This window comes from Aythya ferina (assembly GCF_964211825.1).
Source record: "Aythya ferina genome assembly, chromosome: 3".
NCBI classification, from domain to species: domain Eukaryota; kingdom Metazoa; phylum Chordata; class Aves; order Anseriformes; family Anatidae; genus Aythya; species Aythya ferina.
Genome location: NC_140298.1, coordinates 39,677,454 through 39,694,396, shown reverse-complemented (window position 1 = coordinate 39,694,396; position 16,943 = coordinate 39,677,454). Strand labels below are relative to the sequence as shown.

The window sequence follows — 16,943 nt, the reverse complement described above, 5'->3', positions numbered from 1 at the left end:
CTTTTTGTGGCTGTCTCAAATCCCTTTTGGAAAATGCATATGGAAAAGGATTTGAAATTTGGTAGGTCAAAAAGAAAATCTACAGAAATAACAACACAATGGATTATCATATTTTCCCTCATCAGTGTTCATTTTCAAGTAGCAGTGGCTGTAAATGCTACTGCCAGCTTCTCTGCAACCACTTCAGCACTACTGACTCAGAGACTGCTATCTGTTAAGCTCACATGCAGCTCTCCAGATATTATGAACAGCTTCATAACTGTGATTTCTCCTATCTCTAGTACAGAATCTTCATTAGTCTCATCAACTACATCTTCCAGACAGAATATAAGGCAACATGTAGTGGTCACTGGTGCCCAAACTAATAGGAAAAGGACAATGTTTTCCTTACATTTCTGACATGACACATCACAAAGAAATGCCAGATCAGGGTCAAGTTACAGTAAGTGGCACTCTGCTTTTTAGTCTTGTGATGTGACGTAACCTCTTGCAAAGCAATGGAAGAATTGTAATGTAAAGAAAGGGTTTTGAAAGATCTGCTAGAAGGAATCAATTGTTGAGCATGGGAAGAAACTGAGGGGTTGGTGTTACCCAAGCATTCAGTGCTGGCTCAAAGCAGTGCTTTGGGGTTGTGCCGAAGACCAGCCAACATATCCCATGTAAGCACAGGAGGCCACCCAATACCATCAATGAAAGCAGCTGGATGGAGGAGACACTGTTTCCCAGCTGTGTGGGGGAAACTGCAGTACAAAGCCTATGGAGTCCATACTGTCCCCTGTCCCTCTGACTGCGGGGACTCAATCTTGCTCCTCCTAAGGGTGACAATACAACCTTATTGAATGTTTTTTGTTTGCCAACGGATTATAAGCAGCCACTCAGCTGAGGTCAGCCCAGGCATCCATCAGGCACATACAAAAAATGGGAAGAGCAAATTTGTATCTCTAATAGTACAGCATGAAAAATAATGAATGAAATGGGGAACCTGCATCCTACACTTGTTTCTTTCCAACTTTTACATAGTTTTCTCATCTTTACCTTCAAAGCCAATTGGTTCAGCCCCTCTGGCATGTGAACACTATTATAGCTGCATTGACTAAGGAAGATTATGAGACAAGGAAATACATAGAGGAAGGAATAAATAAATAAATAAATAAATAAATAAATAAATAAATAAGCTAAAAGGAAGAGAGAACTAGGTATGGAAAATGAGAAGGAAAAAGAAAGACAGAGAGAAAGAGAGAAAGAAAAAGAGTTAAAGTAAGGAGAAAGATCACAGAAGAAGAAAGGAAAGGACATATCATCCACAGTAAAAACATAAAAAGTTGTAGGAATTTTACACTAATTTCATGTAAACTAAAGGGATGAGGCAAGAACTAAATGCAAATCACACTCACAGAGCAAGAATAAGTCGTGCAGTGTGACTCTTAAGCCTCAAACCCTATCTTGCAATCCATGCAATGTATAAGACATTTTTCTTTATTTTTGAAAGCACTCTATAAATTTCACCACTTACAAGAGACACTTTTTTAAGCAGGCCAAGGATTGTAGCCCAGCCCCATAGAATTGCACGTTAGGTAGAATGGGCAACACAGTAATGTGGAGATGATGATGTCTATAGCAGCATTAGTAGGACTTAAGGTGTGAAGGCACAGGTTGAGAGATACAAATTCTTAGAGAGGCATCAGAAAGCTTGCCTGGACACAAAAAGATGCAAAATATAATTGCAGGATCTCTCTGGCTAGGTTTTTTAATACAGAACTAGTCACTAATAAGATTTATGAAACCCCTTCCTTGTAAAGCCGGTCACAAACCTATAGACAACAGTACCTAGCATGTACTAAAGTACAGTTATACCTCTGGGAGTACAAAAAAGACATAATCCTAATACTCCTCATGCACACTGGGACAGTGACAGTGATTATAATTGGAAGAATATACAAAAGACAGGTTTCTTCTTCTGTTTTCACCTGCTATAATTCTTACAGAGGCAAATCTGTATTTGGAGTAATGTTGGGTAAGATTTTTTAAGAATTGCTTCATCTTTTGCGAACACTGCTGTCTTTCATAGACAAAAAAATACCATAGTTCCTTCTTGTATTTTTAGATTTAGTTTGTTTTGCTCTTTGTACTCGAAAACAGAAGTGTTTATTTGCAACTGAACATTCAAGAGACCATTAGAAACATATCATGCGATACCATACTGCATGCAACTCTACAGTACTACAAATTAATTAACAGTAAACACTTCTGGTCTCCAACTAAAGTTGCCATTTCATAGATCCTTTCCATTAAATTGTGTCCTGTCTTTCAAATTCACTAATATGTAATGTTGCTTTGCCATCATATTCGCATGTTCATATTGTTTATTTTGAATAAGTACAAAAATCTCATTGAAATTTCTATATAAAATGTGAATATGATTGAAATCTAGCCAGAAAAAAGCTGCGTTGTCACACACAGTGGTTTTACTGTTCAAGCTTCTTCCCCAATGAGTTAAGATGCCTGAAAAATTTGTTGAGTGACATTTTTTGAAGTTAGCTTACTATATTGGAATAAAGCTCTGCTGCACATTTTGTAATGTGATTCACAGTGTTTTGGAGCACTAGAAAAAATGTGGTTTTGCAGTAGGACATTGAAGAATGTTTGTTGTTATCTGTTTCTCAGATCCAAACAATGACAGTTGCATGTTATAACTGGTGACAGGACATATTATTCCACTATGTTTTAGCAATAGCTTGCAAATTGTAGACCAAGTAAAATATGGAACAGAATGAAAGCATTGCCTCATCTGAGCAATACAGCTTTTATTATGAGTTCTGATTTACCCATAAACCCAACTTAATATCTTTTATGGCATTTCCGCCTTTTTTTTTTTTTTCCCCAGACTAATTCAAAGCAACTGTCTGAAAAGCCCTATCACTTCTCCTCTCCCATTTGTGGAGGAGCATCTTCTGAAAAAAGCATTGTGATTCATTTTGCTGAGAGGCCACAGGAGGCCAATTCCTGCTCCCCTTTAAGGCCAGGCCACACTGCCCACAGCCAAGTAGTGCTTGACCTGAAGCAATTCCTGCCCAGCCTGCAGGAGCACGGAGGTGCAGAAGAGGATGAGCGGGTGTCACAGTGAGCTCTAGGTAGTCATGATGGCCAATGAGTGCTTCCCAGCTGCTCTCTGCTGTGCCCATTCCCTGCCAGCCTCATCCACATTAGGGATTTGGGGCTGATTTCTCTGATCACCCTGTGCCCCGCTCTCCAAGCAGAGATCTGCCTTCCCCCGAGACAGAGCTGAGGGCCCATGACCTGGCCACCATCTTGTCCCCACTCATGAGGAGAGGGGCGACGCACAGCGTGCCAGCGTTCCAATACACCCTGCATCTCGACAAGGCAGTTCCTTCCTGCCCACACAGCCAGATCAAACAGCCATCGGGAAACAATCTGGGACCCATATTCATGCTCGGTACCACTGCCGGGGCAAAGTAACAGGGCGGGCGGGTGGGAGGGAGGGTGGAGGCGGGAAGCGGGGGGGGGGGGCGCTGTTTCTAGCACATTCCAATTGACAACAGCTGGGACAGCTCTGCTCTGAGCAGCTGCCTTTGCTGTGGCCCCCGCTGCATTGCCTTTCTAAGGGAAAGCTTTGTTTTGGCTAGGGATGGGTTTGTTGAGCTTTCTTGCACTGAAGTCTCACACAGAGACTTTCCCTTTGCCCATGGCATGTGACCCTGCCAACTTACAGGCTTGCATCCCCAATGAGAAAAACAACAACATTAAGAAAAAAAAAAAAAAAAAAAAAAAAAAAGTAAAGGTTAATTAACCTCAGGTCTGTTCTCAGCAAAGCAAGGCTGCCATGGATAAGTAATAAAAATAGCTTCTCAATGGTCCTTGTGTCTGTCAGAGTCCCACTCTGTGATCTTTCAGTCAAAACCGTGAAAGAGGGAGGGGGAGGAGAGGCTGCTGGGCTACTGTCCTTTTCTTGTGCGGGTGTTCCCAAGGCTGCACTGCTCTGTCCTTCAAATCATCTCCACCAGTAAATCATTTAGCTCAATCTGTCACTCCCAGCCATTGTGAGGAGACAAAAGCTACCCATTTAACCCCAACCATGGCTGATTCACGCTGCAGGGAAGGCAGGCACACAAAAGAAGGCTAGCAGGGAAGGTGGCAGTTGGGTTGGGTTTCATGTAGTCTGGTGCTGGTTTTCCCTCTCATTTTTTCTTTTTTTTTTTTTCCTCCCCCTCTGTTATTTTAAATTAGCAGCACATCTCATACTGGGATTGTTTTTTGAAGACCACATGTTTGTCAACAGAGCTGTTCTGCTTGAGTAATTTGACCCCAGCCTGGCTTCAAAGGTGTGAAAGGGCAAGAAACACACATAACCCATTATCAGCATACATCTATTACCCCTTTCACCTGGACAGCTTCTTGGACCATTTTTGTTGCTTTAAAAGAAGTGGAAACAAAACATCCAATTAGTCACAGGGAAAACAGAGCTATTCCAGTCAACCTGCTATTTGGGGAAATCTGCACTGCAATTATTGAGTTCCTTTCACCTAAAGGATTGCTCTAACCCATCAGTTAACACTCCACCACCTTGAATCTTAACCTCTGCCCAAAGTTCCTACCTCGGATGGGCATCTCCCGCATTACAACATGTTGCTGTCTCTGGCAAGAAATCATTCTGCCCTGATATTTTAAAATTAAAAGTTTGTCTTTGCCATAGCAATCAGCTGTTTAGTTTAAGACTTCTTGTCCATAATTGCCCTGGCCAAAGTTTATTCTTCGTGTAACACCTTCCACTCCCAAACAACCAAACTCCTGAAAAAGTGACCAGGCCATCAGAGAGCAACAAATTCTCATGGTGCCGACAGTAAAATGAAATGCATACAGAAACCAAGTGATACTGCAGATGGTTTTGTGATTTATTCCTTTCCTCCACCAAATTCCAGAACATCCTTAGTGAGCACAGAATATGCCACAAAGCAAACAGTAATTTATGTATAAAATATACCTGCAAATAACCACAGTTTGGATTTCTAGTGATAATGTCATTAACCCATGGGAGGATTCTTCAATAATTACCAATCAAGTGTAGCACTATGTTTTAAGAATAGAGCACTGAAGCTAACAAAGACCCACAAACAGAAAATACACTACATTTGTGCTTCTCCAGGAATATTCCTCATTTTTGCTATGCATGTGAGATCTAAGAAATGACTATGTAGTATACATTTTTATAATCCTTTTAATGTTCCTTTTAACAACAAGCAGTTCAGGATGTGGTTACTGCTTAGTGTGTTAGACATGTTTACTCTCCTTTTGGGTGCTTAAAATGTCTTAAGTCCTCTTTTCACTATGAATTGTGTGTCAAAATGTTGGTTTGGATATCAAATTCTAGCTCTTGTAACCTTGTCATTAGGAAGAGTATTTGTCTGCCTGGGTCGCTCTTTTGATTCCTTTGTTTTGTTGGTTTTTTTTTTGTGTTCCCTTGACAGGTCTATCCTACACCTTTCTATAGCTAGCAGAGTAAAGCGGAGTTGGGAAAACATGTTTTGCATTACTGAGTTCACAGTCTCACTGTAAGCTTTCTCACAGATTCATCTTCAATGAAGGGTGGAGGGGTGGGGGAGAAAACATGCTTTTCCCTGGGACTGCAGAGTATGTGAATTGCCTTCTCTTTCAACCTATGGGGCAGCCTTCACAGATTTCAGCACAAATGGAAGAAATATCTGATTTCCCATTCCATCTGGATTCAGTTTCTTTCTTCCTCTTTGTATAGTTTCTTAGAGACATTATGGAGCTCACTGGAGGGGCTGCTTACAGATGACTATGGCTTCACTGGGCATACTGCCAGAATTTCACTCCAGGAGGCTGCAACAGGAATCTTTAATTAACTTGAACCAAAACACTGAATGGCAAAGAACAAAAGAGTGGGGGTGGAGGAGTAGAGGAGGAAGGGAGGGAGCAGAAAATAATGTTTCTCATACTAGAATCTCCATTTTTGGTCATGGTATGACATGATCATAATGTCGTCCCTTATATGTATTTACTAGAGCCGAGGTATTAATTCCTAACTGCAGTCTTGATCAGTAAGTTTTGCCTTTCTTTCTGCTAATGGAATGAATCTCTCTGATTGCCTCTTGTACAAATTAGTGATCAGTATTCACTCAATTTGTATATTAACATATAGCTTGACTACATATAACCTCTACATTTTACAAGATTCTAAATACAGGATGACTGAACCTCCAGCATCTTCAACATTGCATAACTACACTGCAATATCATGGCAGTTCACAGGAGTTCCAGACACCGAACAAGATCTTACTCTGCTCAGCACAGTACCAATAGGGTACGTCCCTGTCCTCTAAAGTTTACATTCTAGGCGTAAGCAAGAATTAGATACAGACAAATGAATAACACAACTAGTTACTGAAACAGCATTATTCATCATTGTGAAATGTTTTCAAAATAGAATGGTAATGTTTCACACTCACTTTGCAGAAGTATACAAAATGCAAAGCAGTAGAAGCAGGCCTGAAATACCTTTCTCTCCTGAGATCAAGGGAGTGAGTGTAGTGATTTCTTTGCTGTCCATTTCCTGGTTAAATATGCATACAGAATAATTACCCTAAGTGCAAAACTAATGGTGATTTCATGCATATTCATTCAAGTGACTTTGTGATCGAGGCTCTGATAGTGTTCTAGTTAATGAGGCTCAGTTGCTCAAATATTTGTGAAAACAAACATAGCAAGGACTTGTACATGCTCAACATGAACCTATTTACACATTCAAAGGAATATTCAAGTGTGAATTATTTGCCAGTTGGTGGTTTGGAGTGTATTAGGTTTGCATCTTCTGGCTTAAAGACATCCTGAAGGAATCCAGTTTATGCTGTGTCTGATATGAACCAACACATGGTAGCTGGAGACAAGCAGGAGATTTGCTTAAAAAAGCAGAGTCCTGAGCCACTCTGAAATGCTAATGCAGACATACCCAAAGTCCAAAGAAATCTTTCATCCTCAAGAGCATATATATCTTTTACTATTTCCTATTAATTTCCTGCTTTAAGCTGATGTTTGATATTGCTGTTTAAACAATTATGGCAAAGAAGTTAAGTTATATTTCACTGCTGTGTAAAGTGATCATGTATTTACTCAGTATAGGGTGAGAACCTGACACAGAGACAAGCTCCACACTCTACTCAAAATGGACAGGTTTCCAGACAGGCCCTATGTTGTGTCTTCCTCAAGTCACATTGGGAGCAGCTGCAAAAGAATTTAAGGATTTACAAACTGTATGTGACATCTTTGATAAGACCCTGCTCAAGTTTACAGAGGAGAAGGAACCTGGGTTAAAAGAAGCACTAAATGTGCATTAGAGAGGTCTCTGGAATTTTCTTTTTTTTTTTTTTTTTTTTTTTCAGCTACCTTCATTGGAAGCCATTACACAAATCAGAGAGCAGATTTGGAGAGATATGTCTAATATATATTTCCAAATTTATGTAAATATGTATGTAACCTCTTTTAGGAGTCAGTTTGATTCATCTCACATAAAAGGACTTATATATGAGCCATACAAGGAATGCACTGGAGAGATAATTCAGTTTATATTCCATAGTAATAATAAAGTTACTATCCACAATACAGACTTTTCCCTGAGTTAGTCTAGTGTAACTACACAATAACGCTATTTAATTCAAAAGCATTCATTTAGATTTAGCATGAGAAGATTATTTTTTTCTCTTTCTAAACACATGTATATGCATCACTCTGTGTGCTTGTATAGGTAGGTAGGTAGGCATAGACACACAGCTGATGATTAGACGCATTTTTCATGGTGAGGGTGACGGAGCATTGGAACAGGCTGCCTAGGGAGGTTGTGGAGTCTCCTCTGGAGATATTCAAGGCCTGTCTGTACGCCTAACTGGGCAGCCTGCTCTGAGGAACCTGCTTTGGCAGGGGGGTTGGACCCGATGATCTTTTGAGGTCCCTTCTAACCCCTACAGTTCTGTGATTCTGTGATAGATAGATATCTGGTATGTTACTGAAACACACTCAATAAGTTTTTCAGCATGGTTATTGGAACCTGTGAAGAATGAACACGATACCATAGCTGCTCTCTGCCTAATCATTGGTATGCTGGCCTACTCTGGATTACATATACATTGGAATCTGTTTTAAACATTTAAAGATGTTACATATGTCTACACTGAAGTAAGCACTAGTTGTTTCTGGCCCTAGTCTGGCAGACAGACTGATCTTAGCGACACAAACCATTCTCTCAGGCAATACACTCCAACTTAGAGGGTCCTCTGAAATCTCCTGTTGTTATTTTCTTCAAAAATATCAAACCAAGAAAATGGTTTCAAATTCAAAGAGACAGCAAAATAAACTTTTTGAAATCCCTAATCAGCATTCATTCCTCATATAATTAAATCCACTGAAGACAGCGGAGAGAGAGCTGAGGCAAAGTTAATTCATGATACTTTCATATGACAAATAACCCACTTTTGCATTGGCTTATTTTTAAATTTGACATGTGCTCACAATTAGAAGTAAAATTACTGATGTGTAGATTCATAACTTTTCACTACAAAGGTGAATATGGGCTATCCTGTTTTTTGTTTTTTTTTTCACATCAACTTTCTGTTGGAATTTAGAAATTCCCTTTCCTAGTGAAAATGAGTCTGTTTTGAATGACAAATAGCTATTAGAAAAATTTGAATACATATAGTCTCAATAAGAATAAAATTATCATCATTAGAAATGTAAAAGTCATACAATTCCTCAAGCCAGAAAGGGTGATTTTATGGGAAGGTTCACAGACTTTTTTTCATTAGCTGATTTATCCCAAACTCAGGGGGCTTTCATGGGAACTGGGTTTCCAGTACTGTTTTCCAGTTTGCTCCATGATTACAATTCCCATTAGTTTCCAGGCATTCCTAAATAAGGCCCAACTCTTCTCTGCATTAAGATTCTGCCTTACATCACACTTTAGCAATCTTCACTTTTAAAAAATGAGGAGGATATCTGAGAATTCTCTTAGAGCAGTATTTAAATTAAATCTCCTTATTAATGATGTATGGATTTCTTTCATTGTTTAGGAGGCCTGTGAACATTTGAAAGAAACAAGAAGGCTTTTAGTAATGGGCACTAACAGCACCATTGTGCTTGCATGGAAGCTCTTGGCCATTCAGTGTCACAGGGTCAAAAACAATCCGAGCTCCCACACCAAAGCAGCCTGTAGAAGGCCACACAGACCTCACAACGCTGATTCTTTAGAGCTTGGGTGGGTTTCTGTGAGTGATGTGTTAAGTTCAACATTGGGAAGTAGAGGGGGAAATTAAATTTTATTAAAGTTTACACTCATTCAAATTTTCCAAGTCCATTTCTGATTTTTTTCTGAGTTATATTGGAAATCTGAAGGGAGCAGGCTAAAGTGTGAATTAGAAATGTTATGAGATGTATGAGATGGCCTTCTTTGCTGGTGCTTTTTCTTCTGGTTGTCTGGCACATCTCTCTGTCAAGCACTGGTCATAGGGTTACTTCTTGCAAATAACAGTGATAGAAATCATAGAGGTAAACAAAGTGAGGGAAGGAAGGAGAGGAAACAGGACTAGGGAAGGCATTTATTTGACTTCATTAACCTTACGAACCATGGCATTTAATTGCTAAAATAATATTTGAATCCCATTTTATCTTGTCCTCTTTTCCTTTTCCTAGCTTGTGCAATGCAAGACCTGAAGTAGTTGCAAATGCCAGTCAGAGAAAACTCACGTACTTCAGAGAAAGTCTGACTGTATATTTATACATAATTATAAAATAATCAGTAAATTCTGCACTTTGCTGCGTATTATGAGGCACAGGTTACAGATATTACACATATAGGGGTCCACAATATATATGTTTATAAAAGTTCTAAAAGCATGAAGTTTTTGTGCTGTTGTAAAGCACAAAATATATATATAGTATAGTGATTTGTTAAAAGAATCTGATAACCTGAAAGTCCCAAATGTTGCCAAAATACTGATATATTATCTTTTTCCTTTTTTTTTTTTTTTTTTTTTTTCTTTTCAAGGAAGTATGCTATCCTATTCTCACTACTGTCAGAGAAATGTAATAGAACAGGAGAAAGAAAAAGCTTTTCAGGCACACAATACACTTCAAAGTCCTATTCAGAATGCATGCAGAGCACAGTGCTTTCTCCCTGAAGTTTACCTTCTCCTCATTCATGAAGAAGTTTTACTTCTTTGCTGGCTTCCCAACTCCAGCAAGACTTCATTTTCAACCTTTACTGTTACCCTATTACAACTTCTACCAACTAAGTTTGAGAGGTTTTTTTCTTCTCCTTTTTTTTTTTTTTTTCTTTTTTTTTTCTTCAGAGGTTTAAACCAATTTTGTTTCAGTCTCACATCAGCACCATGCAGGAGGCATTCAAAGGCAAATCTAACTGAGGACTTTTATTTCTGAGTAGTGTTTTAAAGTAAAGAATATTTACCTTGTGTTTTAAGTGAAACTAGTAATGGTAAACCACAACAGAACTGTCTGTGCAACGTACAGTTGTGTTCCTAGATTAGAAGCAAAATTTCTTTGTGAGGGGGCTAACAATACTGCAGGGGGCCATCTTGCTTCACTGAACTGGAACATCAAGTCTTTTGAGAGCACTCACACATTAGGTTGTAAGATTATTCTCACTATAGCAACGCTCTCCAATACTTTTTTTTTTTTTTCATTTAAAAGAAAAAGTTTTTACTTAGCTTTCCACTACCTATTATGTTTCCCAACACCTTCTATCTTTTCCATTCCTAACCTTCCCCTCCCCTGTCCCAGCCAGTTTCAGTTCAGTGTAAGTGTTCAGCTTCTGCACTTAAGATTGTATACAGAGGTAGGTTTGTTTTGTTTTGTTTTCTCTGGAACTGAACAAAGTCAAGAAAGTGGAGTTCTCCTACAATAACAGTAAAATGTTAAATCAGAACATCCAGGGCTCGCCTTGATCAATTCGATACAGAGTTTCTCTGAAAACTGGGCTTTTATTACCTTCTAGTGAATTGATGGGGCAGTTCTGAATGAAAAGAAGATGCTCTGTGGAATGCTTTGAATCTCATATACCTGGTGAAATTGCTGTGCTATTGAAGGTGTCAGAGTAAAATTAATCAGCTAGTTTGTTATCGGAGCTCATATTATATTTCTCTCAGAGGAGTTAAAATCTAAAAATCAGTGAACAGCTCTCTCCACAAGTAAGAACACCTTAACTAGTAGCATGCCTGAAGTCTAGGGAGGAAAAAAAGCAATCTTCAAAAAGCCTTTGAAAAGACAAAGAAAGCTACTTGAGTCTGACTAGGTACGGCCAGGGATACTTCAAGGCTCATGGATCCAGCATTGGCATCCATATGCAGCTGCCTGCTGGGTCAGAAGAGGCACATGATCAGTGACCTTTCATGAGGTTTTATTTGCTATTTGTTCATGACCAAATCCATAGGTGGAATGATGGGTACCTGTCCTAGATATACCTGTTGCTGAATATTGCTGAATCTGCAGTCTGTAGTGATTTTCAAAGGCAGGAAATGGGATACAGAACACTATTTATGTCACGGTTTCTATTTTTGACACGAACTCAGACCCACAGAAAAACTCTAAGGACATAAGGAAAGTGCTATTTCCAGCAAAACACATGAGATATAGCATGAGAAAAACAAAAGCTGGTTATTACAAAGGTGATCTCCAGTATAAGTAACTAGTGCAATAGAGCTTGTCCAAACGAAGATTTGTCTTTTCTCCAACCTTTTGTCAGCTAGCTGACAAGTAAAATCCTGTTCAAGAAATTGTGTCAAAAGAACAGGCTAGGCATGTTGGAAGCAGTGTTTGTTTAAACTGAAATATATGCTGCATGCCTAACACAAGAACTGAAGGCAAAAATCTAGATTATGAGATGCACCTCAGAAGAGGGTTTCTAGACCTCAGTTACTGCAGGAATGAAGTGGAGGATGAAGGCTGCTTTTGTCCCTGTAGAAATAAAAAATAAAAATACCAAAAAAAAAGCTAGCCAACTTCATATGAGCTGGGTTTAGGTTGCCACCCCTTGATCGGGTGTTGACAGAAGCTGGGAAAAGGAGGAGGAGGCTTTCTTGGTTTGAATCTTATGTTCTGCCAAACCTATTTTGAAACTAAGTTAGAAATTTCCTTGCAACACCATATGTGATAACAAAAGTGACCTTATAGACAAAGTATTTTACTTGCTGTTTCGGGAACCCAGACTGCCATTCATATAGCTCAGCAGAAAAAGCAACAGAGACAGCGTATCACACTGATAAACTGCATAAGGCTATGAAGATACAGTTTTAAGTTGCTCTGTATGTGCAGGGAGTATTTTCCTCACTGCAGTTTTATTGGGAGTTCACTGTGTCTTTTCAGAACAGTGTACTGGAATTAGATGTCTGGGGCAGCTGGATCAGTAACAAGCTGAACTAAGCAGTCCAGTGCAGCAGGAGCGGTATTTACCACTTGTTCCCTTTCCCCATCGATACTGTAGCTGCCTCGGTTCCTGATACAGGCCACAGATTTTAATTTAGAGTACAGCCTGTAATGGCAAATGTTTGTTGCTTCCCTGTGAAAAACAATTTGGTGATCTCAAGCTATTTCCTAAAATAGCAGCTACACACCATAGAGTGATACCTAACTGGGCAGCCAAAGGTCAGAGTCTTGGATATTTATGACTGTATAGGGTGATTTATATATTAACCCTAGGGATAGTCTGCAGCGGATGACACCACAACTCATCAGAAAAACAACATGAGAATGTCTGCTGCCCTGCACCAGGACCTGTTTAGTACTAGTTCTGTGGCTGAACAGAAGTGCCAATGTCAATGTTACATGCAGAAGAAGAAAAAAGTCAAAGCTCTTCTTAATAAAGACCACTGATGTTGGAGGCAGCTAATTTTGGTCAAGCAATAAGCTTGGAAGCCTCTTCCCCCAAGGGATTCCTTTTTTTGTCTCGAAAACAAATGAAAGTGAAATGAAAACAAGAAGTCCAGACTATATAGAAGAGCATTATGTGACTAAGCCAGCTGCTGCTCTGATGTTAATATTTCTGTAGTACAGTCTATTCTGGCAGGACTATACTAGTGTCTACTGCTTCTCAGGGCACTATACACTCATATGATATTCTTTAGCCCTGTGAACCTCTACATGTATGATAGGGAGCATGAGCTGCCAACAATATATAGTGATTGAAAAAACATTCACTATTTATTTACTTCTACAAGCAAAAAGGAATGGTGGGAGTAGTTTGCCTAACTATTGTTTAGGTACTCATTCATTAAGTGTTTGGTTACTTTTAACACTTCTAAAACTACAGCAAGTTATTTACCAAAGATTCCAGCTTCAGCTAGAAGATGCCCTCCAGCCTTGTGAACTTACAGCTATTCATGCACTGGAGTTATAATGAAAGCCAGGCAAATATCTAACAGGGTTGGGCTGAGATAGTGGCAGGGAGGTTTGTATTAAAATTCAATACAGCACCAAAGACAGTGATAGAGACTAAACAAGAGGAAAGTCTTCCCTCTTCTGTGCTCATTTAGGAAGCACATGGAAATAATTGTTGGCCCAGAGACACATATCCATAATTCCTATTGTGCTGAGAGCCAGCCCCCTCATACCAGCCCTGTGCACCCGTACAGAGCACTCCAAGTATTGGAATGCAAATCTGCACACCAAGCGTCAAGACTTGCGTAGGCAGTATTCTCACAATAAGCAACATTATAAATTAGAACAAGGCTCTCCAGACCAGGTCAGCACCCATCAAGTTTGCAGGAGTTCATCAGCATGGGAAAGGCTTGTTTTAAGAAAAGCAGCTCTCCTGTATGTAAAATAATTTACTGTTCATGCTTGGTCAAGGGTGAGTTTAATACAGTAACTTAAAGCAAGGAGAAGATGCTTGTCCAAACAAGTACAAGCAACTCAAAATATTCAAAATCATGTCGTTGATATTTTGATAGAAATAGGTTTTTAAACATGCATGGATATTTCAAAGAAAATTGTTTGTTGCTGTTAACTAGGGCATAAAATGACCAAAGTCACGATGGTCCCTCTTTAAGCGGCATCAAGAAACTGAAGGGTCAAAACTGTGTGTCATGCAGACGTGTCAAGTTGCTTCTCTCCCAGCGTGCCGGACTGCTTGAGGTGACAAAAACAAGTGGGTAGATGACAGGGTCGGGGGAGGGAGTCAGTGGTGCTTGGCTCCTGCCAGGGAGCATGCTGTGCAGCCCTGCTCTTCCTCCATGCGTAGATCACAGCAGGCAGCAGATCTCCATCTCCTTTCCCAATGGCAATGCATCCCCACTGTTTTCTGACCCCACATGACTCCCTCTATTGGCAGCTCACAGATCAGGCTTTGACAACATGGAAGGGGAGAGAGCCATAATGCAGTAGAGAAATGAGGTGCAGGGTTAGCTACAAGGGACTTACAAGAATCAAAGCATAAAATGTCACAGGTCTGAATTCATCTCTTTTGCCCAAGGAAAGCAAGATAGACTGTTTTATCATTTGGATTCAAAATCAAACATTTAGCAGACTGAGGTTAAATTTTGCTTTAGGGGCATAGAAGATTACTATTTGGATTTGAAACAAGATTCACTGACATCCTCAGCACCAAAACTCATTGCTGCAGAAAACACTTACCTAACTTCATCAAGTGAAGAGTGACTGTAAAAATCAGCATTTTCATATTCAACAGAATCTCTTGAACTAGGACTCTTTACTCACACTGACAAGACAGGTGACACTTGAGACAACACAATAAGAGTTAATGAAAACAAAAGATTGATATTCTGAACCAGACACCTATATACTTATTTAAAGAGGAAAAAAAAAAAAAAAAAAGTATGGAGGAAGAGAAAAATATGTAATTACTGTGCATTTAGACCTTTAGCTCCGAAGGCATTTCCTTGCTTTGGGATAAAGAAGGAAGGATTAAAAAAAAAAAAAAAAAAAAAAAGTCTTTGCTAACTTTAGACTAATGGCTGAAGTCAATGTGTAAACTACAGAGACTCACAGAGAGTACATCTGAAGAGTGTCAGTGGAGGAGTGAAAAAAAAAAAAAATCACAGAAACAGAAAATCATTTCTAGATTAACAGGGAAATAATCATTTCAAGAACTGCAGTTCTACTTTCACCATCATTTGTTGTATCACACCCTTTCAGAAGGTAAATTCAAAACTGGAACAGATCAGTTAACACCACATATATAGATACATATATGTATTATGAAACATAGAAACTTAAAATGACCGTACTGAATTAGGTACATGTGGAAATATAAAAATATAAACATGGGGTGCTTTTTATCACAAAACAACACAGGAAATCAATATTGTAAGGTTTTACCATCCTATCTGACAAAAGAAGAAACAGATGTCACAATGAACTCCTCTGGTAGCTTTATAGTATTGAGACTGCTTTCATTGACTAACGAGATGTAACAACTTAAGGCAAAAGCAGGGTGTGATTACTTATTTCTTTTATGTATGCCTTCCTTACTTTGCTGTTGCCTCACTATCTTGATCATAAATTGAAGTTGTTTATAATTTCAAGCTGGTAGCCACTTTCAGTGGTATAGGTTTCCTTCACATTGGACTCTAAGGGATGGTTTTGTCTCATCCTTCACAGTGCCACATCTATAAGAAATGGCTATGATATGAAAACGATATAGTATTGACTTCTAAAAAATGGCTGCAATAGAAACATTGCTGCATGGCAGCAGGATCTTCAAAGTGAGTCAGAATTAGATTGGAAGTATTTTAGGGCTTCACTGTCCAAAATGATTCCAAGATCAAGAAGTCCGTGCTTTAAGCCTGTAGTCCTAGAAGCATATGATTACATGCACTCAAGAGCACACAGCTAGGCTGTTTGCTTAGAAGCACTGAAACTCCAACCCTGTTAATACCCTAGTGCCCTTACAAATGATCTATTGTGCTTCCTACTGTTTACCAACAGAGCACATTGAGCAAGCCAGGTTTAGGCCTGCATGGAAAAACAGACTGGTAAACAGTATTGCTCAGATTGTGCTCCAGTATTTACGGAAGAAGCTGAATGAAGAACTACCAGTTAAAGCCCTACTAATGATAACACAGTTTGGTAACCTATTATCAGGAGAGAGATAAAACAAAAGCAAACAAAAACAGTTCAGTTCTTGATTTTTTCTTATTTCCTAGAGAAAATATTCTGCATTAGACAGAGTAGAGACTGCAGGTCTAATTTCATAGTCTACCTGTGAAACAAAGGGAACATCAGTCCTGGACCAATGCTTTCATCTTGGGGTTGCCCACTGTCTGCCATATACAGGCAACACAGTTAATCCACAAAAGGCATTAGAAGGACCAACACTACCCTCTAATTCTTCTTCTGTGGCTCATGGGCAAGCTCAAACTGAGCAGACTAATGTTATACCTGGCAGCAAGAATGTGGAACACCTGTGCTAGAAAGCACCAAGGTGTAAGGAATTGATGCATTCCTTCCTCATCACAGTTTCCTTCCATTTTTTAATGCCAAAGGTGTGAATGTTAACCAGCTATTTCAGCTATATGTTTTCGTAACTATATAGGCCTCCTTTACCACCAAGTTAACTCAGAGACGTCTGCCAAAATCTCAGTTGTCACTACACTTCCAAGGTGTCATGTCCTCTCTAGGCTCAGTCTTGATGCCTGCATAGATTGCAAACCATGCCCAAGGTATTTTCAGTCATTGCTTACTTTGTCAGCTATCACAAAATTTTAAGGAGCAAGATAGGTAAAAGAAATAATGCAAAGAGCTGCTAGCAAGTCTTCCTCTCCACCACCCCCGATCTGCAGAACAGGATCACACTGTAAATTAGTTGTAATAAACAGGAGAAGAAGAGAGAGAGAGAAAGAGAGAGAGAAACATAAAAGAGCAACTTCTTGGCTTCAGAAAGGTTATAT

The 16,943-nt window shown here is 39.3% G+C and overlaps 1 long non-coding RNA gene across 1 annotated transcript in view; it reads right to left on the bottom strand.

Moving 5' to 3' along the window:
• Positions 1 to 16,392, bottom strand: part of LOC311433485 — a 90,806-nt gene extending 74,414 nt beyond the window's left edge. The window contains exon 1 of the long non-coding RNA XR_014690777.1: positions 16,256 to 16,392. This is a non-coding gene — a long non-coding RNA (uncharacterized lncRNA). The remainder of the gene's footprint in view (positions 1 to 16,255) is intronic.
• Positions 16,393 to 16,943: the final 551 nt, after the last annotated feature.